At 48.1% G+C, this 24,071-nt stretch overlaps 1 long non-coding RNA gene across 1 annotated transcript in view; it reads left to right on the plus strand.

The window, feature by feature from the left end:
- The window catches only part of LOC103664110, a 32,830-nt gene extending 18,302 nt beyond the window's left edge, over positions 1 to 14,528 (plus strand). The window contains exons 3-4 of the long non-coding RNA XR_568927.2: positions 6,420 to 6,622; positions 14,373 to 14,528. This is a non-coding gene — a long non-coding RNA (uncharacterized LOC103664110). The remainder of the gene's footprint in view (positions 1 to 6,419; positions 6,623 to 14,372) is intronic.
- The last annotated feature ends 9,543 nt before the right edge of the window (positions 14,529 to 24,071 follow it).

Consider the following 24,071-nt stretch of genomic DNA (forward strand, 5'->3'; position numbering starts at 1 on the left):
ACATCCAGCCACGCCTTCCCCGGCCCCATACACTAATTGGAAATAAACATGAGGCCAATACACAGCAGCCTCTTTCTCACTGAATGCAGTGGAAACTCTTTCTAGAACCAGGCTCAGTGCCATTGGGCAAGAGGGTGAGAAGTAAGACACTTTGGGAAAGACTCAGGGTCCCAAATCTTGGGGTAGACTCAGGGTCCCAAATCTTGGGGTCAATTTGTTCATCCCTCTGCCTCCAAGAAGAACTTCAAAGATTCCCACCCAGACAGGGGCTCTTGACTCCACCCAGGTAATGAGACAGCCCAAAGAGCGAAGTGTCTCAGGCAAAGGCCAGGGTTAAACATAAGAGAAATCTGGTCCGATGGAGGGGAGGGCAGAAACCTCTCCCCATGCCAGCCAGAAACCCACCTTGGAATACTGGGTCACCACATCGTGTGTCAAGGAAAGGTCACGCAGGGGGAGTTCTGAACACTGAGGGTGGGGGAGGGGCTGGAGTGTGGGGATTGCAAGGTCACTGCTGCCAGGGATGTGACAAGAATGAACACCCACCATGTATTGAGCATGTGCTGGTACCAGGGGTAGTGCTAGGCATTTTTATTCATTATGCATTTAATCCTGAAAATAACACTCCGAGGTAGCTACTCTTGTCCTCATTTTACAGAGGAGGGAAACCAAGGCTCAGAGAGGTAAAGAGACTAGCTAGGGTCACACAGCTCGGTGTGAATGGCCCAGCCAGACCTGGAAACCAGGTCTGCTGGCCTTCAAAATCCATCACCCTTGCAGGCCCAGAGCCATGGCCAGGGTGCTGCACCAGAGCCAGGCATAGGCCACCGCTGCAGATGGCCTGCATGGGAGTGGCTCTAAAGCTGGGGGTGCTGGGTAGAGCGATCCCAAGGGTCCGGTCCACCTGCCTGGAGGCCTCATCGTCTTACCTTGCACTTCTAATGTCATTTTCCTCATTGGTAAGCAGGACTGGGGGGGAGGTGGCGGTGGTTAAGCTTCCCCTCTAATCCTACAACCTTACATAACCAAGTGCTTGGCGCAGTCCCCTAAACATTTTCCCCACTATCCCCTACACTGCTTTAGCTCAAACCCTTGCCATCTCTCTCTTGGCCCAGCTGGTCAGCCCCTGCCTTTGACCTATCGTCCCCCTAGCTGCCATCACAATCCTCAAGGCAATTCTGGTCATGTCACCTCTCTTGAAACAAACGCCTCCAGGACCACTTTTGCTTGTGCGATAAAGCCCAAATTCCTTAATGTGACATTGCAGGCTTTCCCAAGCTGTCCCTAAGGTACCCTCCCAGGAGCTTCCTTCTCTACGTCCTGCACATTCCATGGAGCCTGGAGGCCTGGCCATTTTCCCAAGCCGCCTTGCATTTGCACACTTCTTTGCCTTTGTTCCTGCTCCCTCTGCCTGGGTCGGCTTCCCTGGGCCTGGCTTTTTACCTTAGCAAACTGTCACCTTTCGTGCCTAACCGAAATGTCATATGCTCTATGAAGCTTTTCCCAGCAGCTTCTCCTCTAGTCAAACTCCTCCCTGCAGACTCCTCCTGAGTTTGTGATGAAGATGATGGTTATCAAAGGAATGACAGCTAACACTGTGGAGGTCTCGCTCTGTGCCAGGCACTGCTCAAAGCTCTTTTCCTGCAATAACTTGTTGAATCCTCACAATAACCCCAGGAGATGGGCATGGTATTATCCCCATTTTGTAGATGGAAAATGAAAGCCCAGAGAAGGTAAGCAACTTGCCCAAGGTCACACAGTATCGAAAGAAGAGGAACCAGGAACCAATCATAGCTATGTGGTTCCAGAGCCTATGCTCTTCAGCACTCCTTGGGCCCCTGCACCTAGAATATCCCTGAAATGACTGTCTGAAGGTGCCTCTGCAGGAGCAGCACTCACCTGATCACAGACGTCATTGCTCACCTGTTTCCCCTGATGGTCTGTGAGCTCCTTGAGGGCAGGGCCTGTCTTAGGAGTCTGTAGGTTGTGTGTCTAGCACAGCACTGAGGACAAGGATAACAAGGCATTCATTGGCAAGAACAAATGAATGACATGTAGTGATAATTATTTAGAATATTATTCCATCTCAATCACCACAGGAGAGAGGTAAAGCCCCCAAAATGATGATCCAGTTGTGACATGGCCCACTTCTCCACCACCTCCCAGGCAGGGGAGAAATAAGGACAGGAAAAGTCTTCTCTGTAAGGGCCCTTAATGAGGCTCTGTCTTCATGGTGGGGTGTGTGTGGGTGTGGGGTGGCATCTCATGCCCCTTCACTGTCCTTTGGGCCAAGGCTCAGGGCAGGGGCCAGGTGCACCTTTTTCTTTTTTCCCAGATACCCAGGTCCTTGATAATGCTGCTTGGGGTCTATCTTTTTGGGTTCACCAAGTTCCGGAGGCACACCTTCTGCCCCTTCTCTGACCCACATGGTTGGCTATGGAGGGCAAAGCAGAGCTGGGACTTGCAGAAGATGGTATGGAGGGGGTAGGTTCTGTAAGTCTCTCAGATTCATTGTGTCCCACCCTGAGCCCACCATCCACAACTTCCCATCTGGATCTCCTACAGATCTCCTCCCATCCAGCCCTCCTAACCATCTAGTCATCCAGATGAGAAACCTAGCCCCTCACTAACACCTTCTTTCCCCTCATCCCCACACCCAGCTGGTCCCCATGTCTTGTGACCCCATTTCCTAAATATCTCCAAACTTGCCTCCCCAGGACCCCAGCTCAGGGCACATCACAGCTGGTCTAAAATGGGAAAACCCCTGCCTGATCTTTTTGTCCCCAGAGCACCCCCACCACCCCTTCCTTCTAATCCCTCCTCTGCTGCCTCAAAGCACCTTATCACTTATGAATGAGATCATGCCACGTCCATGTTTAAAAACCCTTCATGGTTCCCCAATGCCCAAAGGATGACATTTAAGTTTGTAACCACCTTCTCTCCCTCTCTTCCCCTGCCCCTGCACGTTTGTGCTGCTACCACACACCAGGGGCTTTGCCATGCAATCCTTCTGCCCAGAGCCACCCCCCTGCACCCCAATCTGCACCCTCCCCCCTCTCCATCTGCCTCAAGGCCCACCCTGTGGAAGATGGAGCTCAGCTATCAGCTCCTCCAGGAAGCCTTCCAAGGGCCACTCCCTCACCGCTTCCCCTCCCCTGAAATCTGGCCTCATGCCCAGTGAGCTCCCACATACCCCTTTTGTATAAATCTCTCACGGGACAAAGCAAATTTTACTGAAATCACCCCCTTGCTTATATTGCCCCATTGAGCTCTTTAAGGGCAGGATTCCTGGCTTATTAATGCTCCATTTCCTGTCCCTAGTTCAGCACCTGGGAGGGAACCTAGCAGGCACTCTGCGAAGGTGTCTTGATTTGAAAATAGCTTTGAATCATCCACTTATAAGTATGTGAGCTCCTAAGCCTACCTCTCGGGGCTGCCACGAGAACAAAGGGAGAAAACACTCATGAAGTGCTTAGTGTGTGCTCATGGCTGTTCACCACTCTCATGATCACTGTCACCATAATCCAGGCGGTGTACTTGAAAGAGCGCCAGACTAGGCATTAGCAGACGTAGATTCTAGTCCCAGACCCAACATTAACTATCAGGATGACCTTGGGCAAGTCAATTATCCTTTCTGAATGAGCCCTTAATAAACGCTATTTTCCTTCCTTGCTTCACTTCCATTATTGAATGATTCCATTATCCCCGCCTCTCCCTTTCTTCAGTACAGATAATTGAGAATTTACAGATAATTAGTGGCATTTCTTGACTTTTGAACACTGTATTTATGAATATCCCAAATACATAAGCAATCACTTCGAGATCCACCACAGAGGAGACCTCTTCCCTTCATCCCCACTCATTGAGCCCCCACCCCTGTCCCCACGTATCCCCACACATTTTTACATCAAAAAGTAGGGAAAAAAATAAAAACCAAAGGACAATCCTTTAAGTGCCTTTAACTTTATGACAAACAAGTTACATATTTTTTAATTTTCTCATTTCTTTGTGGACTGGTAGACTTCATTGCAAACAGATAAGTACCAGACTGGACCAACGTGTAGGGACTAATCCCCACGGTGCATCACTACAGTAATGTTTCTAGCGAAAGCACAAGCCTTCTCCCGTTAACCACATTCCACTTGCCACCCAGCCCAAGCCCCACCCAGTAGGGAGCTGCAACTTCCACCAGCAGAGAGGGGGCAGGTCTCATCAGAAACAGCATTGCAGGTCTGTACTAAAACAACATGCTTTTTCAGGAAATCACTAAACTGTGCTAGATTATAAAGAAAATTGTTCTTATTACTCCGATGATACCATTACTCCTGTTAGTTCTGAAGAAAGGAGACAAGTTCCCCCCACAGAAGCTACTTTGAGATTTGAAGCCATTTTCTTCCATGAAGGCAGGGAGGAGGCAAGGAACTACATTACCCAGAATTCCTGCAGAGGAACCCGGGCCAGCCCATGGCTTCCTTTCCCACTGGTAGTAGCCTCAATTAATATGCCAATCAGAGCATGAGACTGAGGCTGGTGTTTTCATTTGCCCAGCAGAGAAATTGAGGGTGGGAGTGAGGAAGGGTAGATAATGTTGTTTTTCCAAGACTGTGTTTAGGAAAGAAAACTTGAGCAAAACCACAGTCTGCTGGCAACAAGTCCCTTAAATCATAGCATGGTGGAGGAAGTGCGGAACCCACACTGAGAAGGCCGCCCCCCTCCCACCACAGAGGGTACTATTTGTCCTTCTTCACATCTAAGGCTAGGAGAAAAAAGATCACTGTGCTCAGATAACCCCTGACCTGATGGGGGAGAGACACAGCCCTGCCCCCACAGAACTCCCAGGCTGATTAGCAAGGCACATTCTCTGCCCCCAGGGAACTCCCAGTCTGATGGAGGAGGCAGCCTCTGCTGCTAGGGAACTCCCAATCTGACAGGGAAACACAGCCTCTGGACCCAGGGAGCTCCTGGTCTGAAGGGGGGACAGTTCTCCCAAGTGATGGGGGAACTCAGAGTCCAGCTCCAATCCCTGCTTCTGCTCCAGCATTCTGCACTTCCTCCAAGGTGTCCTTTCATAGCCAGCTGGAGCTGGCCATGCAGCTGTGATGGACACAGGTGTCTTGGCACTTGTCCTTGTCCTCGCTCCACTGAGCCTGAGGTTGGGCTGGCTCTGGAGATGAATGGACAGCTCTCATGCCAGGGAGATGAGCTATGAGTAAGCAGACAGACCCAAATGTAGCAGAACTTTGCAGCCTGAGCAGTGGCCCTCCAGGGACAAACTTCTCCAGAATTCTTCCTGGGCAGACATCTTGATTCTTAACCCTCCCCACCCCCCAATACTGTTCTCTATTTCCTCTCCTCTTTCAAAAATTGGCCTGGCTCACCTTGCTTAGGAAGCTGTCAGGATGACTGTCTCACCTCTGCTATCACATTATGCTTAGGGCTTTCACAGACACAGCCTTTCCCCATGAGACATCCCTTCCTCTCTTGGGGACTTTCTGGTCCTCTTGGTCCTTTCAGAAGTCCCTGAACTCTGAGTAGGACTTGGGGGCGTCCCCCTTTCAGATTGTCCCTCTCCCATCTGGCCAGGTGTTCCCCAGTTCCAGGATTTCTAGCTTCACCATAGCCTGGGGTTTCCACAAGGGGGAGCCATCACCTCCAGGGAACTTGGAATAGAAACCCTGTTGTTTGAACCCTATCCTTGTCACTTGAAAGCTGTTACTTTTGCTAAGACACTTCACTTCTCTAATTCTCAGTTTCCTGGAAAATGGCCAGAATAAGAATATTCCTTCAACTCCAATGGGAGTGGAATTGCTTTTACAGTTACGTGTCCTGTAAGTGTTAGTTACCATTATTGGTTAGTTAAGCATTCCGTGGGTGCAGCCAACATCCAGAAACCTCATTCCTAATATATAAAAGCAGATAAAGGTAAAGCTAATCAGTTTACAGCCAGGATGCGGTTCCTGGAAGTCCCTCCTTCATAGCCTTCCCCACTTCCCTCCTGGCTAAAGACCCCAGAGTCACCAGCGAGCTTGGTTACAGGTTGGAACATCACCAAACAACATAGCCCATCTCCAAAGCTCTGTTCAGCATCCATGATTTGCCAGCTTGGATCCGGGTAAGGTCTTCACCCACAAAATGGGATTAAAAACCCTCCTTCAGAGATTGGCTGGAAAGATGTAGACAGGTTGCTGGAAAATGTGAAAAATTGTTATTATGGGTCATGTTCCAATATTCCTCTTTCCTGAGGTTCTTGGTGATTTTATTCTGGGTTCTTTCTTGTACCCTATCTGGTAGGCTGAGTATGTGTTTAATATTTCCAAGGATGACCTGGAAAGAGGGCTGCTGAAGAAAGATGGAAGACATTGCAGAGACACCAAGGTTGAATCTATGGGAGTGATCTTTCCCATTTCTTTTCCATCTAGGGAAAAGATCTTTCTCTGGGCAAGGATTGGACAAGATGGGGTTAACATGGCAAGAATCTGAGAATACTCAGTTTGCTGAGAGCCAAGACCACCTGTCACCCTACAGAGAGGAAGAGATGAGGAGAGAAGTCCTACAGGTGACGAGGACCTTCTCAAACACAATGTCTGTGAAGCCACTTCCATCCACTCCAGTTACCAACCAGGTAGGGGATCCCTGATGATCCAGTGGCTCTTCAGGGCAGATCCTTACAGACAGCCTGTTTTTGACTTACCACATGTATCATTAGAAATGCATTCAGCTGCAATTAACAGGCAACCCAACCACAAAGCTTAAATCAAAAGAAGGTTTTCTTCCCTAAATAGCAAGAAACCAGGGGCAGGTGTTGCTGGTATTGATTTAGCTACTCAGTCTTATCATCAGAGACTCATTTCACTCCCCCATCCCCAGCAAGCTGGCTCTCATCCCTGTGCTCAGTCTAATGGACACAAGATGGCTTCTATGGCTCCAGGCATTACGTCCCATTCAAGAAAGGAGGGAAGGGGCCGTGGAGGATGGAACCAGCTGGTGTCAGGGAAAATGCTATAGGGACTTGACACATCTAGCAGATTGGGCCCATCCATCCAGGAGAAGCAGGCAGGACTGCAGAAGTGTATCAGCCTTTCAGACAAGCTCTCTCTCTCTCTCTCTCTAAGATTTTATTTGTTTATTTGACAGAGAGAGAGCATAAGCAGGGGGAGTGGGAGAAGGAGAAGCAGGCTCCCTGCTGAGCAGGGTGCCCGATGCAGGTCTTGATCCCATTATTCTGGGATCATGACCTGAGCTGAAGGCAGACACTTAACCGACTGAGCCACCCACCCAGACACCCCCAGCCTCACTCCCTTGCAGCTTGCTGCTAACCCAGCTCTGGTTTCCAAAGGGTCACCTGTACAGGTATGCGCTTATCAGGTGTAGGATTTTTTCCCTCACCAGATGGAAAGGGTGGAGGGCAGCAGGAAGGACTCTGTTGCTGAAGTGTCCTCCACCTCCTGGTGGCACTCAGGCTTCTCTCAAACACTGGACATCGCATCTCTGGGAACAGAAGTGGGACTGTTGGAAGTTGTCAGCTTAGTGACTGTGCTGATTATTTACCTCACCTTCCTCACTGCTCCCTCCACAGCAAACCAACTGGAGGTCCACAACACACTAAGCAGAGCAATCAACCTTATTAGAGATGCAAGAGCATAAAGACCCCCTCCCTGCCAGCTGTCTCCTCCACGAGGGTTCTAGTGCACAAGTTTAAAATGGCAGCGCTGGCTTCATTAATTAATGCTTCATATTGATTTGCTGCTTTTTATCGCAAGGACAGGAGGTGACTGGGTGCTGTAATGAGCATTGTGCTTGGAGTTCAGTCCTGGCCCTGTCACTGAACTCACTGACAAGGCCCCAGTCAGTCCCCTCTTCTGTGAAATGGGAATGATAATCATATGCATCATGAGGAATATTAAACCACTTAAAACCTATGTTAGGAAATTACTTTTTTTTTTCTTTAAAGATTTTATTTATTTATTCAACAGAGATAGAGACAGCCAGCGAGAGAGGGAACACAAGCAGGGGGAGTGGGAGAGGAAGAAGCAGGCTCATAGCAGAAGAGCCTGATGTGGGGCTCGATCCCAGAACGCCGGGATCACGCCCTGAGCTGAAGGCAGACGCTTAACCGCTGTGCCACCCAGGTGCCCCAGGAAATTACTTTTAAATTGTTTATGCTGGGGTGCTTGGGTGGCTCAGTTGGGTAAGCATCTGACTCTTAATTTTGGCTCAGGTCATGATCTCAGGGTTGTGAGATCAAGCCCTGTGTGGGGCTCCATGCTCAGCAGGGAGTCTGCTTGTCCCTCTCCCTCTGCTCCTCCCCCAGCTGGCTCTCTCTCTCTCTCAAATAAATAAATAAATAAAATCTTAAAAAAATAAATAGATAAAATTATTTATCCAAGAAATTTCTGTAAAGATTGAAAGGGAAATAGGGAAACGTTATGGGCTGAATTGTGTCAACCTCCCCCCAAAATATCTTCTGTTGAAATCCTAATCCCCAGTATTTGAGACTGTGACAGGGTGCTATACAAGGTCATTAAGTTAAAATGAGGTCATCAGGGTGGACCCTAATTCAGTCTGACTGGTGACCTTATGAAGAGAGGAGGTCAGAACACAGACACATGCAAATGGAAGACCACGTGAAGACATAGCGAGAGGACGGCAAGCCAAGGACAGAGGACTGGGAAGGAACCAGCCCTACCCCCATCTTGATCTCAGACATCAGCTTCCAGAATTGTGAGAAAATACACTTCTGTTGATTAAGCCACTCAGTCTGTGCTACTTTACAACTGAATGCAGTGAATATGACATATTTTAAAGTCCAAAGTCACCTTTGGAAGGCCAAATGCCCCTTACCCACCAGCAGGACACAGAGTATGTTAGCGGGAGATCCTGTGATGCCGTGCCCTGATCAGGGTCACACAGGCTACGTGGTGAGAATCCACACTGAACCGGGAATGGTGCTCTTTGAAGCACTCCCTGCAAATCTGACTGAGCGTTTGCGTGGCCCAGGGGAGCCGTGTTGATGCCACATGTGCGCTCAACAGCAACCGGCTCATCCCAGTCACCGAGGCGGGGATGAGTGTATCGCTCATAACTCTTCGATAATACATTGGAAATGACAAAGCTCATGACTAATATGCTTATTTAAGAAATCAGACGAGCTTCAGCCCTAGGCCTGAGGTATTGTCATTCTACTCATCTATTCATCCACTCATGCCACTCATGCCGCTTGTATTACTTTGTGAGCCTACAGTGTGCCAGGTACTATTTTAGGCTTGAGACCACAGTAGAGACAATCAACTTCCCTGACTTTACAGAACTTACATTCTTCTGGAGGGAAAAGGCTTTGAGCAAGTAAACCAGTGCACACACATGAGAAACAAAGCTGGATAAGGGAATAGCACGTGCGGGGGATGTTATTTTACAAAGACTGATCAGAGAAGAACAGAAGAATTTTCTGCTTGCCATTTGAGATAGACTTGAACGGAGCAAGTGAGAAAACCATGCAGATTTGTGGGGAAGAGCATTCCAAGTAGGGAGAACAGTGAGTGCAAAGGCCCTGTGGTGGGAGCAGGCTTGGGGTGCTCAAGGAACAGTGAGGAGACCATGTGTCTGGAACAGAGGGAGGGGAGGGGAGTGTGGTAGGAGATGAGGTCAGGGAGGTAATTCAGGGAAAGCCAGCTCATGTAAGCATGATAAAGACTCAGGATCTTATTTGGGGTGTGGTATCAAGTCCCTGGAAGATTTTGCACAGAAGAAGGACATGCTTTAAAAGGATCTCTGGCTGCTATGTGGACACTAGATCGGAAAGAGCAGGAGTGGAAGCAGGAGACCAGTTGGGAGGCTCTTGCCCAAAAAAGAGACAATGGTAGATCAAGCTAGGATGGTAGCAGTGGATAGTGGGATGGGGACACACTGAGACAGATTTTGAAAGTAGAGCTGGCAAGCTTTGCTGATGGCCTGGATGGGATGTGAGGAAAGGGGAGTTAAGAGTATGCTAACATTTTGGCCTGAGCTTTGAGTGAATGGAGGGGCACCTACCCACTCTGACATGCTCTCTACAAGAAAGTGTAGGTTTGTAGCTACTTAGTCTTCCAAGTACTGCACATAACTCGCAGTGCTTCCTATCTGGGCCACAATCTAGGAGTGGTGGAGCACGGCATGGTCTCCATCTCTAGTAGCTAAGCAAAAAACCACTGCCCTCCATGCAGCACCCAGAGAGATGGCCCTTATGCTCTGGTGAATCTCGGGCTGCAAGACTCCCAGATTGAGAGCTAAAGGGACCCTAGGCACGAATATAGAACATACACACCATAATCACCTGAGATGCCTGGTACAGATGGAGGGCCCAAGCCCATCCTATCCCTCCTGAATTAGAACATCAGTGACTGGGGACTGGAGCACCCCCCCAAAACAAGTTCTCTGGGTGCATCTCATGTTCTGCAAAGTGTCTTAACCACCACTCTGCCTTCAGTCTGCAGGTGAGGAGACAGGTCCTCACCCTCCGCCCCCACGCCCAGGCCATGTGCCTTCCACACTGCCAGACTACTAGCAGCATGGCCAGAGTCCACAGTGCTACAGTTGACATTACTCTTCATGGCTTTTCCAGCACTCTGCCTCCCCTAAAAAATAGGACATGTGTCACAAGGGGGCCCAGAGAGGACATGTGGGGTTCCATATCCACTGCTGGGAGGACTGGGCCCTAGTATCTTTCCAGGTGTAGAGGACAGGACAGCTGGACTGATGGGAGGAGCCATGGCGGAATTACTGCGAGGGGGTAGGTATTAAGGCAGGTGCAGAAGTGCACATGGGGACAGGGTCCCCAGTCTCCTGACGCCGTCCCTGCTGAGCGAGTTGCAGGGACTAGGAGATAGTGTTGTCATCATTTCCTTTCATGAAGCCACTTGCAGCACACTCAGCATCAACCTCGAGGGAGAATGCCTGAGACCAGGGATCTGACTGCACCATCTCATTGATCTAGGACTGTTTCCTAATCTATAAAATGTAGCCTGAATCCTTTCAAGGGGATGGCTAGCTGAGTTGCTCATCAGTCAAACATGGCAGCCAGGGGCAGGCAGCAGATGGCAGTCCCAGCAGCCTTACACTTGACTGACTCCTCCTCCCGGAAGCCCCCAGCCTCCAAGGAGCAGGGATGGCACGGAGCCCTAGTGGGGGCCAGCAGTGCGATGAACTAGCCAAGCCACCCAACTCATCCATGAAATCATATAAGTTTAATTATACTAATAGGTGAAACTTTGATTCTCTGCCTCTGCCTCTGGGATCATCCAATCGCCTGTCTGTACCTCCCCCTCAATCCAGCAAAGGAGGCTTCTGCAGCCACGGGAGCATGTTTGCAGCCCCCTGGGTGGAGGTGGACTCTTTAGCTGGAAGGCATGGATGCCACAGTGCCTGGGAAGGGGTGAGTCCCCCACTGCCAGCCAGTTCCTTGTCTTTAATTACACTGAATTGACACACACCCCTGTACAAGGACGCCCTCATGCACACATACTGTACACAGGTGCAGATAAGCATACACATACGCATGCCCATCCCAAACTGAAGTCCACAGAGGTATACACCCAAAACACGTGAAAGAAGAGTAGCTTTCATCTTAAGTGCTTACACTATGTGGGGCAACGTTCAAAGGGTCGCTTCATTGAATCCTCACAAGAACCTTTTAAGATAGGTGTCATCTTGATCTCACAGATAAGAAAACCCATGCACGTTTCCCAGCTGTAAGTGGTGGAGCCAATATTCTAGCACGTCTCTGGGGTCTGTATTCTCAACCATAGCCCTCCGGCTGCCCACCATTATGCACACCACCCCCAGCACATGACCCCCACACCCGGTGCCCCACACCTGCTCTAGATAAGCGTGGGCATAGACACACGGGTGACTGAACGCATGGGCTCTGGGGTGATGCCAAGTCTGGGTGTTCACTGTTTCTTCTAGTCCCTCCCTGGCAGGGGAATGACAGCACCTTTGGATGCCTCTCAGGGCCCCCGCCTGTCCTCAGACCCTGGAGCCCCAGCATTGCTCATTTGTCTCATTCAAATGCAGGCAAATTGCTGAGGTGAGTTAAGTCTTTGCTCGGGCTTCTCAGCCATAGGCAGATCAGGAACAGAAGCATGAACTTTAAATCATCTAAGTCCACAACAATTTAATAGATTTGTGGTCAAGAGATTTTTCTCTTTCTGCTGGCAGTTAAAGAAAAGGACAGTTTCACAGCTAAGCCCTAATACACCAGCTCAGAGAGAAATCACTCCTTGTTCAGACTTATCAAACTCCATTATCACTTCCTTAAGCAGAGACGCACAGTTTCGTTCTGGCACTAACACCATTAGCTCAATGTACACTAGAAATATTAAAAGGATGAAGGGACTTCCCATCTCTAAGCAAGTTCCTGGGTGCACGTCCTTCCAGATGGGTGGGAGCCATACGGAAAGAAGTGGGCACTGAAGGGGAATGGCAGCTACTGGGGTCCTGCCAATGCTTCCCTGTAGGGAGGACATTAGCTGCCCCCCCTTCCAGACTGCAGAGAGGACACCTGGTCTCAAGGCTGGACAGGAGCAAGGAACTGGGCTATCCACTTCTCTGGAGTTGAGCCTGGCTCCAGGAGGTATCAGAAACATAGGCTCTGGGGGCACCTGGGTGGCTCAGCCATTAAGCGTCTGCCTTCGGCTCAGGTCATGATCCCAGGGTCCTGGGATAGAGCCCTGCATCGGGCTGCCTGCTCGGCAGGAAACCTGCTTCTCCCTCTCACACTCCCCTTACTTGTGTTCCTTCTCTCTCTGTCTCTCTCTGTCAAAATAAATAAATAAAATCTTAAAAAAAAAAAAAAAGAAAGAAAGAAACATAGGCTCTGTCTTGAAACCTGACTCAGCATACGCTGGGGCAAGTCAATTTCACTGGGCCTCAGTGTCCAATCTGTGGAATGGGGTTGATGAAAAAGTGCCTGTCACTCCTAAAAGAATTAAATAGAAAACGAGTTTACTCTTAGGATTCTTTTTCTAGAAAATATCTCATCCTAGAGCAGGAGCACTTTGTCTCTCTCTTTCCTTTTCTTTTTTCTTCTTCTTCTTCTTCTTCTTCTTCTTCTTCTTCTTCTTCTTCTTCTTCTTCTTCTTTTTTTGAGAGAGAGAGAGTGGGAGAGAGAATCTGAAGCAGACTTCACACTGAGTGCAGAGCCCAACGCAGGGCCTGATCCCATGACTGCGATATCATGACCTGACCTGAAACCAAGAGTCAGATTCTCAACCAACTGAGCCACCCAGGCACCCAAAAGCAGGAGCACTTTGGGAAACCTTAGGAGGATTTGGTCTCACCTACACTTTCCTTAAATAGAGAGGTGTCTCTGGAGAGGGGGAATGACTGTCCTCAATTGTAGGCAAAGAATGTCAGAATTTAGAGGTGGAGTCTAGGAAACCAGCCTCCAAGATAGTCCTTGATGATTTCTCCTCCTGGTGTTCACCTCCTTGTGTAGTCCCCTCCTACAATGAATCAGGGTGGGCCTGTGTGACCCAGAGAATGTCATGAAGTGTTGATGTATGACTTCCAAAGCCAGGTGGTAAAGGCATGTAGCTTCCATCTTGGTGGCTGGGATTTCTTGTTCTGGGGAAAGGCAGCCACACACCATGGGGATGCTCAAGCAGGCCTGTGGAGATGCTCACATAGGGAAGGACTGAGATATCCTGTCAACAGCCAGCACCAACGTGCCAGCCATGTCAGTGAGCCACCATGGAAGTGGATCCTCAGTCCCAACCACACCTTCAAATGGCTGAAAATAACGGACTCTGAGGCAAAATCACCCAGCCCAGCCACTCCTGTATTCCTGACCCATGGAAACCATAAAAAAATAATAATTATTATTATTGTTTTAGGTTTTGGGGTGACTTGTTGCATTGCCATGGTGACTAGAACAAGGCCCAAACCCTTATTTTATAGATTAGGTATGCCCATGAAAAATGGCTTGCCTGAGGCTGATAGGAACACAGAGACTAGAACCCAGATTTCTGGGTCCTGAGCTGGCTCTTTCTGTGTGCTACTTTGAATCTAGGGCCTGACCTGGACTGGCTTCTGGAAGCTGGATTCAGTAGAGTCAGGGAAGTTTCACCCACCACCTCTCCCTACACCCAACCTCCATTTAACACATTTCAGGCTCTCAGTCAGAGACAAGGTTATTTTAAAAGTTGTTATTAAATTGTATCAGGGACAGTTAGTACTCACCAAACATCCATATGCTCTCCTGTATCTCCCAGCTTCCCTAGAAGTTAACTTGGGATGTGTGACTAGTTTTAGACACTGGACTATAAAGAGAAGTGATATCACTTCCAGGCTGAAGTATTTAAGGGTTGGCTCCTGACTCTCAGCTTTCTCTTTTCTAGTTTCAGCAACCTGGAAGTTACCTAGTCCAGAGACTGTATCTATAAAATGCAGCCTGGATCCCTGAGTCACTGCTTGGAAGAGAACTTCTTTGGAGAGCCAGTAGAACCAGAACAGACTTTGTAGGAACCAAAAATAAACCTTTGTGTATTAAACCACTGAAATGTTAGAGATTGTTTGTTACTGCATCCTAGCCTCACTTAACCTGACTAATACACCATGTGTTCCAGATCTACTAGTTGGGATGGAGTTACTTAACCCATATTGAACTATGATAGTGTGAGGAATAAGCTACCAGTGGGTTTAGTCACTGATACCTCAACGTTTTGTCTATTTTTGCCTAAGAGCCTCCTATCTCACTATAAATCAATCACAAATGCACCTTACAACAGAACATAGAATAATGAAAGAGAGAAACAGACACAAATATTTCCAATAAGTTTCTGTGTGAATGCAAGTAAAAGCAAATCAAACTAATGGTAATTAAGACCAAGAAGGCACTTATTGTTGATTTGACAAGAAGTCAAAGGTAGGTAGTTTGAATATTAGTTCAGCAATTCAGTGACGTCATCAAGTATCCAGGTTCTTTCCCTCCCACTTCTATGCCTTCTTAGCTTATTGGTTTTCATTCTTATTGTCTTATGGTCAAAGGATGACTGCCACAGGTCCAACCATCACATCCCCACTTAACCATTCTTTTTTAAGTAGGTGCCATGCGCAATACAAGGCTTGAACTCACAACCTTGAGATCAAGGCCTGACATCAAGAGTTGGACGGTCTACTGACTGAGCCACCTAACCACTTTTTAGTCAGGAAGGGAAGGGATGAAAAAAGAGAGTTTATCCTTGAGTGGCTCTATCTCATCAGGGAAGAGTCTTTCCCAGGAGTTCCCAGAAAACTTCCTTTAGTATCTCATTGGCCAGAACTGACTCATAAGGCTATTCCTAGACAAAAAAAAAAAAAAAAATAGGATTCAACCTCTTCAACCTCTCACTGGGCTCAATGTCACATGGGAAAAATCAGATTTCTTTTAGCAAGAAAAGAGGGTAACAGCTATTAGGGGATCAACAGCCTCTGCTCCATGTATGAATAATGGAGTCATATTGCCTAACATCATGACATCAAATGAAAAAAAAAAATCAGGTAAGACAAAGGTTAGAACACCATTCCTCTTCTCTGACATATCCATATTCTTGCTTTTCCTCAAGTTCCTTTCTTCCAGTTAACTGGGGCTAAGAGAAAAGAAGGCCTTACCCTAAGTGTCCTGCTTGTTGATAACCAGGCTGAATCTGCAAGCCAGCTTCCCTGACTCTTGGACCAAGATTGTGTCTATGCAACATTTTTCCTTGTGTGTTCCAGGAAATACTTTTCATAAGGCACTTGACAAATTCAAAATTATCCAACAATAAAATAAGAGAAATACTACCCACTTGATCCTATCTTGGTGATTGGTTATACTCACTAGCATATTGAAGTCTCCACCAAGTCCTGCAGCAAAGAACACATAATATTTAAACTAGTAGTTCCCAAAATATATTTTGAGCATGGAATCGTCACCTCATGGCACTGATTAACATCTCATGGGACTAGCATTCTGAAGAACAGCCTTTGGAAATGCTGCCTTAAACAGGACAGCTCCCAGTTACCTCACCCCATAACACAACCACTGTGCTGAACACATCCATCTGTGGAGACAGGGCTAATTAGTGCAGCATATGCTGCTCTGCTTCTGTTGCATTCTGGTGCACGTTCCACTCAGGTGGTACATTTTTTTCCCCTGGTTAATGAAGAGGTTTATTTTTGTGTGCTCATTTAGGAATCATAATCACTTTCAAGAAAGAATGAGAGCATGTCATTGGAAAGAATGAGCATGAAGCTGGGTGGTAATGCAGAAACCCACAGATGTATCTGGCGATAGTAGTCCACACAGTTCTACCTGCCACCAGGTATAGGGTACTCTGCAGATGTCATCCTATTGATTCTATAAGCAGATGGCCTTAGCTACCTCTTTATATGTGGCCAAGGTAAGATCTCTGCCAACCACTGCACATTGACCTTGGGTGATTTCCTTCTCTCCTCGGGTCTGGATTTCCTTGTTGTCTACTGGTAAGGACACTGAGATGTGGAACGCTAAAGAGGTCTGAGCTCAGGGTCCAGGTCTGGAATTCTGGACTCTTTCCCCTCCACAGGGCTGTTCCTTCAAGAACAATAAAAGACACGAACCACCTGATATTCCATGATCACTTACCTTGTTTAGCTTTTTGTTGAAATGATCATGCAGAAAAGTACACGCATTGGTAGTGTACATCTCAACGAATTTTTGCAAACTGAACACATCAATGTCACTAGGATTCAGATCAACATACCCTACCAGTCCCCTTGTGCTGCCTTCTAGTTGCAATGATCCCCAGGGTAACCACTGCGTTTGTCTGTTACTGAACTTCATATAAATGGAATCAAACAGTATATACATACTCTCTTCCGTCTGGCTTCTTTTATTTTAGGGTATGTTCATCACGTTCTGTCACATCACTGAGTGTAATGGTAGGTCCTTAATTCTCATTGCTGTGTAATATTCTGCCGTGTGAATATACTACACTTGATTTATCCATTCTTCTCTAGGCAGACATGTTTTGTGTAGTTTCCAGTTTGGGTCTAGTAAAAATAGTGCTTTAGAACATTCTAGAATATGTCTTTCAGAAGAGCATATGAATGCATTTCTGTTGGATATGTAACACCCAGAAGTGGAAATACTGAATCATAAGGTATGCATTGGTAGATATTTCCAAACGGTTGTTTGAAATGGTATTACCATTTTATTCTCACACTAGCCATGTTTGAGAGTTCAGTTGCTCCATATCTTCCTCAGCACCCAGAATTTTCCATCTTTTCACTTTGGTCATTTTTGTAGGTAGGTAGTGATACCACATTGTGGTTTTAATATACATTTCGCTACAGACCAATGATGTTGAGCACATTTTCTTGTTTCTTAGCCATTTAGCTATCCTTTTTGTTGAGATGTTAAAGTTTTTATCATTTTTCTCTTGAATTGTCCTTTTTTATTGATAGATTGTGATATAAACACAGGGCCTGGTAGCACCGCCCCTTCCCCCTGGATTTACCACACTCTAATTGGCTAACAAAAACAAAGGGGTATGGAAACTAAGCCCAATGTAGTCAGAGAATGCTCCCTTTAGGCAAAGAGTTTCCAGTGGGGGCTAAAGTCCACTCCTTAGCCCCCAGTGTCCCCTCCTCTTCTCAAGGCCAGACTAAAAGATGAGACAGAGTGAGAAGAGATACACCACATTCACCCAGGAAATAACTGCCAGGTCCAAGCTATGTCTGTAGCACTGCGCTCGGCGCTGGAAATTCTGCAATGGACAGAACAAGATCGACTCGTCCACAGGGACCTGGAATACTTAATTGAGCGTGAGAAGGGTCTTCAGCCTTTCTCCTCCAGAGCTGGGTTAAACTTCTCCACCCAGGACCCTAGGGGTAATGAATAACACCTCTGGCTAATGATAATGATAATAATAAGCCACCGACATTCATTGAGTCCTTACTATGTCTCAGGTGTCATTCCAAGTGCATCACACGTGTTGAGCAGTGGTTCTCAAGCTTCAGTGTACATGGGCATTGTCTAGATGGCATATTCAGCACAGACCACTGCTGAGTCCTGACTATTTCTGACTCAGGGGGTCTGGTCCGGGAGGGGCCTGAGAATTTTCATTTCTCGAAAACTCCCAGGTGATGCTAAAGCTGCAGCCTCTTAAGCCATTACCTGGGAGGAAGCCTATGGGGTAAGTATTGCTATTATCTCTGTTGCTCAGTGAGGACACAGAGGCATGGCCAGGTTAAGCAGTATCCATGCTTGTGGCCACGCAGCTCATAAGTGGTGGAACTGGTATTGGAACTGAAGTCATGTGACTCCGGAGTCTGCATTCTTGACGATTAACTACACTCCACTATGCCCCAAGTAGCTTGCTTTTAAGGGCTCCATAAAAAGTCCAGTTTAACTGCAGAGATAAGAGCCAGGTGTAGCATGCAACCTCGGATTCCCATTAAATAAATCTGTCCTTCCTGGCGGGTTCTTGGATAGGCTGAATATCTGCTCTCATCCTGCGGAGAGCTGCCAGCGACTGTGACGGGTGGATAAGCATGGAGGATGGAGACACATATTTTGGTTTTGCAGCTTAAAGATCTGTACTTGAATCCCAACCCTAGGCATAACGACCCTTGAAACCTTGGGTGGGTCCATAAAGTATCTGAGCTTCGGTTTCTTCATTATTGTTAAAACATAAAGAGAAATATAAAATTATGTAAAACCCCTAATTGACTAGAGCTGCTTTGTCCTAGCAGCTGGGAGAACATAATTCCCCTGCAGGCAAATGGTTCTTTGTTGAGGAGACTGTCCTGTTTGGGACTGAAAGGAGAGGCCCCGAAGTGGGGGCAGTACCCAGTCTCAAGCCTAAGCTTCTTTGTGGGGGGTGGGAGAGAGGCACAGCTGGGAACAGGAGGCACGGGCCAAGGGCTGGGGGTCCGGGAGAGGTAAAGAAGAGCCATTCCAAAAACTGCTGGGAGTTTGGGGCTTTCCGTGGGGATGGCAGACGGTGAGACCCAGCAGAAGGATGTTAAGAAAATGGATGTCTAAAATCGAATTGTAATTTGCTTTTCAGTGGCACGGTGTCATCACAACCCCTTCTTCCTGTTCTCTCCAAATTCTACTACTTAGGTGGTTGCATGTTCCTGATATTTAGCAGAGTGACCCAGGAATGGGATTAGGTGTAAAGACAATTCCCTCATCCCAGGAATTCAGACAGTCCCTCATATGGGTGATCCTCCACCATGAAGGGAAAATACACTACTGCTTTTAAAACCTGTTTTTAAAATCGGTATTGATGTCTCAGACTGCAGGCCCCTGAGAGCAAGGTCCAAGGCTAAGAGCCCTGCCTGCTCAAATCCAGTCAGATAGATCGGTGCAGAGGACGGTGCAGGCTAGGTGACCTCGGGCCTTTTCCGGCCCCGGGTTCTTTCTTAACCCAGCATCTGGGCTGGAAACCTGGGTGTGCTGGCTAGGAGAGGTCTGGGAGGGTTTCCTACATACATTGGTCCACTGAGGCCAGAAGGTAGATCTGGGAAAGTTTCTCTCTATAGATATAGTCCAGCTAAGCAATAAAAAACCCAGTTAATAAATGAAGAAAGAATAATAAAATTAAGATTGCACCATTTTGCAATCCCTATGAATTAATGGATTCAGGTATTGCTCATTAGTCCACTAATATCACAAAAACAGGGGCGCCTGGGTGGGTCAGTTGGTTGAGAGTCTGACTCTTGATTTCGGTTTAGGTCATAATCTTAGGGTATGGGATTGAGCCCCGAGTTGGACTCAGCCCTCAGCGTGGAGTCTGCTAGAGATTCTCTTTCTCCCTTTCCCTCCGCCCCTCCCCCGCTCATGTGTCCTATCTCTCTAAAATAAATAATATCTTCAGGAAAAGATCACAAAAACAAAGAGACTTTTGTGCCTCCTGATGGATGAATACATATTACTCATGAGGTGGGTTTGAAAGGAAGCAAGGGAGGGAGGGAAGGAGGAAGGAAAAGAGAAGAAGGGAAAGAGAGAGGAAAGTAGGAGGGACAGAAGGAGGGAGAGAAAGAGAGAGACCTACTTCAAGCCTGTGGATCTAGGTTTCAACTGGCAGGAATTACAGAGGACAAAGGAACATGGATACCATAAGCAAGCAACAAAAGCTGGGCAGTGGAAATTTCTATAAAACAGAAACGCAAGGGGCACCTGGGTGGCTCAGCTGGTGAAGTGTCAGACTCTTGACCTCAGCTCAGGTCTTGATCTCAGGGTCATGGGCAGGTCCCATGTTACACTCCATTCTGAGCGTGGAGCCCACTTAAAACAAAAGCAAAAAACAAACAAACAAACAAAAAAAACCCCAGAAACTCAATTCATCAGTAAGTTGCAAGAAAAATCAAAAAGGATGTGAGGACTTAAAGATTGTAAAAGACATATTGCCTTCTCTCGGTGAACCAGAGACTATCCTCCGTGCTCTGAGCATGCATGGCCTGGTCAGGGGAGAGGAAGGTTAGCCTGACAGAGGGCGCTGAGGCTGGGGATGGGGGGAGCCTCTTCCTTCTGGGAGAGGGGACAGAGTTTTCCGTGGAGGAATGGGGAAATGGCCTCAGGGCTTGAAGTAGGAGGTCACCTCAGGAGGAGGCGAGGAGGCTGAGAGAGGCGTCACCACGTGGAGCCACCTTCTTCCAAAGATGTAATTCACAAAGAGCTTTGGTCTTGTGGAGAGAAAGAACAGCTACTATGTTGAAAGAAGAAACAGCATCTTTTCTTCCCACTCTCACAGCTCTGACCCTTTAGGGAAAGACTTGTGTCAATGGGAACATAGCTGGGTTCTGCCATCGGGTCCCATAGGGCCTGGGTCTGCCCAGGTCCCACATGGGAGAAGGTGCTCAAGGGCATAGCCGGACCCCTGCCAAGCCCTGCCTTCACATCCACGGTGCTACAAAGTGCAGTGGCGAGCGACCGAAGAGCAGAAGGGTGCTCAGGACCCTTGGGGACATGGACCCCTCTCCACGTGTTGCCAAGCAGAGGCAGGATCAAAGGGCCATGGAGGTCTCTATGGCTGAACAAATGAAGTCACCACTGGCTAACGGCAGCCAGAGAAGGACCTACGAGAGAGAGAATAGGAGCTAAAATACATGCTCGGGCTGGAGACATAGGAACACTAGTTCATGATTCTCCCCGCAGAGGTAGTTAAGAAACATTTCTGAGACACAGACAATGAGAGGTCCAGCTAGTAAAATTCTCAACGCCTCCCTAGCCCATTTGCATGGCTTTTTCGTGATCAGAATGTGTGTCCCCTCTGGGCTCGGCCGTGGGCCGTCCCTGGAGAGGAAGGAATAGGTGCACCTTCCTGCAGGTGGGCCAGCCCAGATCCAGCGGGGCCAGCCCAGATCCAGCGGGGCCCCGCTTGTAGCCTCCGCTGGTGCCTCTGGGCCATCCCCAAACCAGACAGCCATCTGCGGCCCTCCTGGTAAAGGGCTATGTATCTCCCACGGGCGGAGAGCAGGGTTGGAGAGAGGGCCCAGTCACCGCGGGGGACAGGAAGCAGGGAAGAGGGCAGGCAGATCCCACAGGCTCTGGGAAACAGCCTTCCCCCAAGTCCTCTGCCTTCACGGGCCTCCTTATAGCCCTGCATTGCTTTTTGAAGGCCGGTGATCTGGGGTGTGTTTGGGCAGAGATCAAGATGGTGAAGCCAAGCAGCAGATATAGATAGCTTTCTTTACCGGGGGAGGGGGGTGGTAAAGGGAATAAGCAGGTGTCTGGGATCCCGCAGGAAACTGGCTCCCACTTAGAGCCACTTAACAGAATTCATCCCCGCCTCTCCTGCTTCACCCTCTTCCCCTCATTCCTCAGCATCTGGGCTGCACAAATAAACTGACCCTGCCTGGGCTGGAAGCAGGCAAGTGGCAGGGCATCAGGGGAAGAGAAAAGCAGCTTGTGCCCCATTGGTGGAGAGATGGGGTGGGAAATCGGATGTTCTGCCCTGAGGGCTGCAGTGGCCCTCGAAGCCCCTCCCTCAGCATCTGCCCCCTCCAATTGCGTGCCATCTCCAATGGCTGACATTTATTGAGCACTTGCTATGTGTGTTCCAGGCACCCGGCCAAACACTTCACACACTATGAGGCTGGGCTCTGAGACGCAAGCAACGGAAACCAACTCTGGTTGATTTAAACAGGAAAAGAATTTACTAAAATCATCTTTGGTTACTCATAGACTCTCTAAAGGGCCTAGAAACCAGGTTTGGGGCTACACACGCAAGAATAGCACCCCAAGTGGGCTGCTAAAGTGATCCAAATTTGGACACCACTACTGCTGGGCTGGCCCGAGACCTGGAGCTTATACCACGGATGCCAACTGGCACTGGCCACCAAAGCAGTGGCATGGTCACCACCATCTCTTAAAGCCATTACAGTGGCCCGAGATAAAGCTCCAGGGTCCCCCAGGTCTGGGCAGGTGCATCCAACAGGCAAAGCCAAGTCTTCTGCAGTGTAAGATGGGCTCTGACACCTACTGAGACCCTAACACACACAGGGAGATAGTGAGGTGCCAGGTCCAGAGAAAGACAAGCGTCCACTGCACAGGCATGACCTTGTTTATCTCATTGGAATCTTGCAAGAACACTGTAAAGTAAGTGGATATGTGACCCTCATTTATCAGAACAGGTACCCAAGGGTTGGAAATATTAGCCAAGGATACTGGATTAGCCAGGAGCTGTTTGGCAGCAGAAGGCCCAGGAGCCCCATCTCCTGATCATGTTGTCCCTAAGCCTCCTGTCTGCAGCACTGCCAGACAGAAAGGATCCTGGTGAAGATAGTCATCTGCAGGATAGAGAGAGAGAGAGAGGGAGCAAGAATGAGAGAGAGAGCATGTGTGTGTCTCTGTGTGTATAAGTATGAATGTGTGGGTATGTGTAGGTCTCCGTGTGTGAATGTGTATGTCTGTGTCCATGTGTGAATGTGTGTGTCCATGTGGGTAAATATGTGTGGGTGATTGTGCGTGTGTCTGCATGTGTGTGAATGTGTGTGTCTGTGTGTGAACGTGTCTGTCTGTGAATGTATGTGTTTTTGTGTGTGAATATGTATGTCTCTGTGGATGAATGTGTGAGTCTGTGCGTGTGATTGTGTATGTCTGTGTTTGTGTGTGAATGTGTGTGTCCATGTGGGGAAATGTGTGCCTGTGTGTATGGATGTCTCTGCGGGTGAATGTGTGTGTCTCTGTCTGTGAATATGTATGTCCCTGTGTGAATATATCTGTCTCTATGGGTGACTGTGTGTGTCTCCGTGTGTGAATGGTATGTGTCTGTGGGTGAAAATGCATGTCTGTGGGCAAGTGTGGGTTGAGGATCCTTCCCTGACTCCATGATTTGGGATGTAAGAGTCTAGTCATGGCAGCCTGATAGTCACACCCATGTGCTCCTTTCGGGTGTACGTGTACAACAGGAGCTAAAGACTCTCTAACTCAAGACTCAGTGAAGCTGACCAAAGGCTTTGTAAAGGGAACAGCATGCAGGGTGTGTAACTGGCACTGGCCCCTTGCACATGCTGAGCTAATGCCCATTCCCTGCACAGCAACCCTGACAGTGTGTAGTTTTGAGTGGATATCTGCAAAGCACATAGATTTGGAAGGAAACACAGGGTCTTCTGAAATCAGTCCTGCTAAATTGTGAGCTTCACATCTGTCTTGCTCGCTCCACAAACCTTGCTGCCAGTTCTCAGCATACAGCAGGTGCTCAGTAGCTAATGAATGAATGAATGAATGAATGAATGAATGGGTAAGTGAATGAATGAATGAATGAATGGGTGAGTGAGTGAATGAATGAATTGGCCTTCTCATGGATGATGTCCTAATGCCCTTAACCAGTGTGACAGTGACCATGTGGGTTTCTCCCTGCAGTGCTCATCTGCTTAGCCCCTCATTCTTCTGATCCCCACATGGTCCAGCGGAAGCTTTGATGTTCATCTCTCGCTTCTTCTCGCTTGTTCCCACATCTTGGTCTTTGCTTATTCATTTGCTTAAAATACTCATTCAGAGTCTGAAATCTGTCCCCATTAGTTTCTGCAGGAAGGCTTTGATTCCTTCCAACAAGCTCTGGAAATTCTGAGCAGGTGGACGAAGC

The sequence above is a fragment of the Ursus maritimus genome, unplaced genomic scaffold, assembly GCF_017311325.1.
Source record: "Ursus maritimus isolate PB19 unplaced genomic scaffold, ASM1731132v1 scaffold_29, whole genome shotgun sequence".
NCBI classification, from domain to species: Eukaryota; Metazoa; Chordata; class Mammalia; order Carnivora; family Ursidae; genus Ursus; species Ursus maritimus.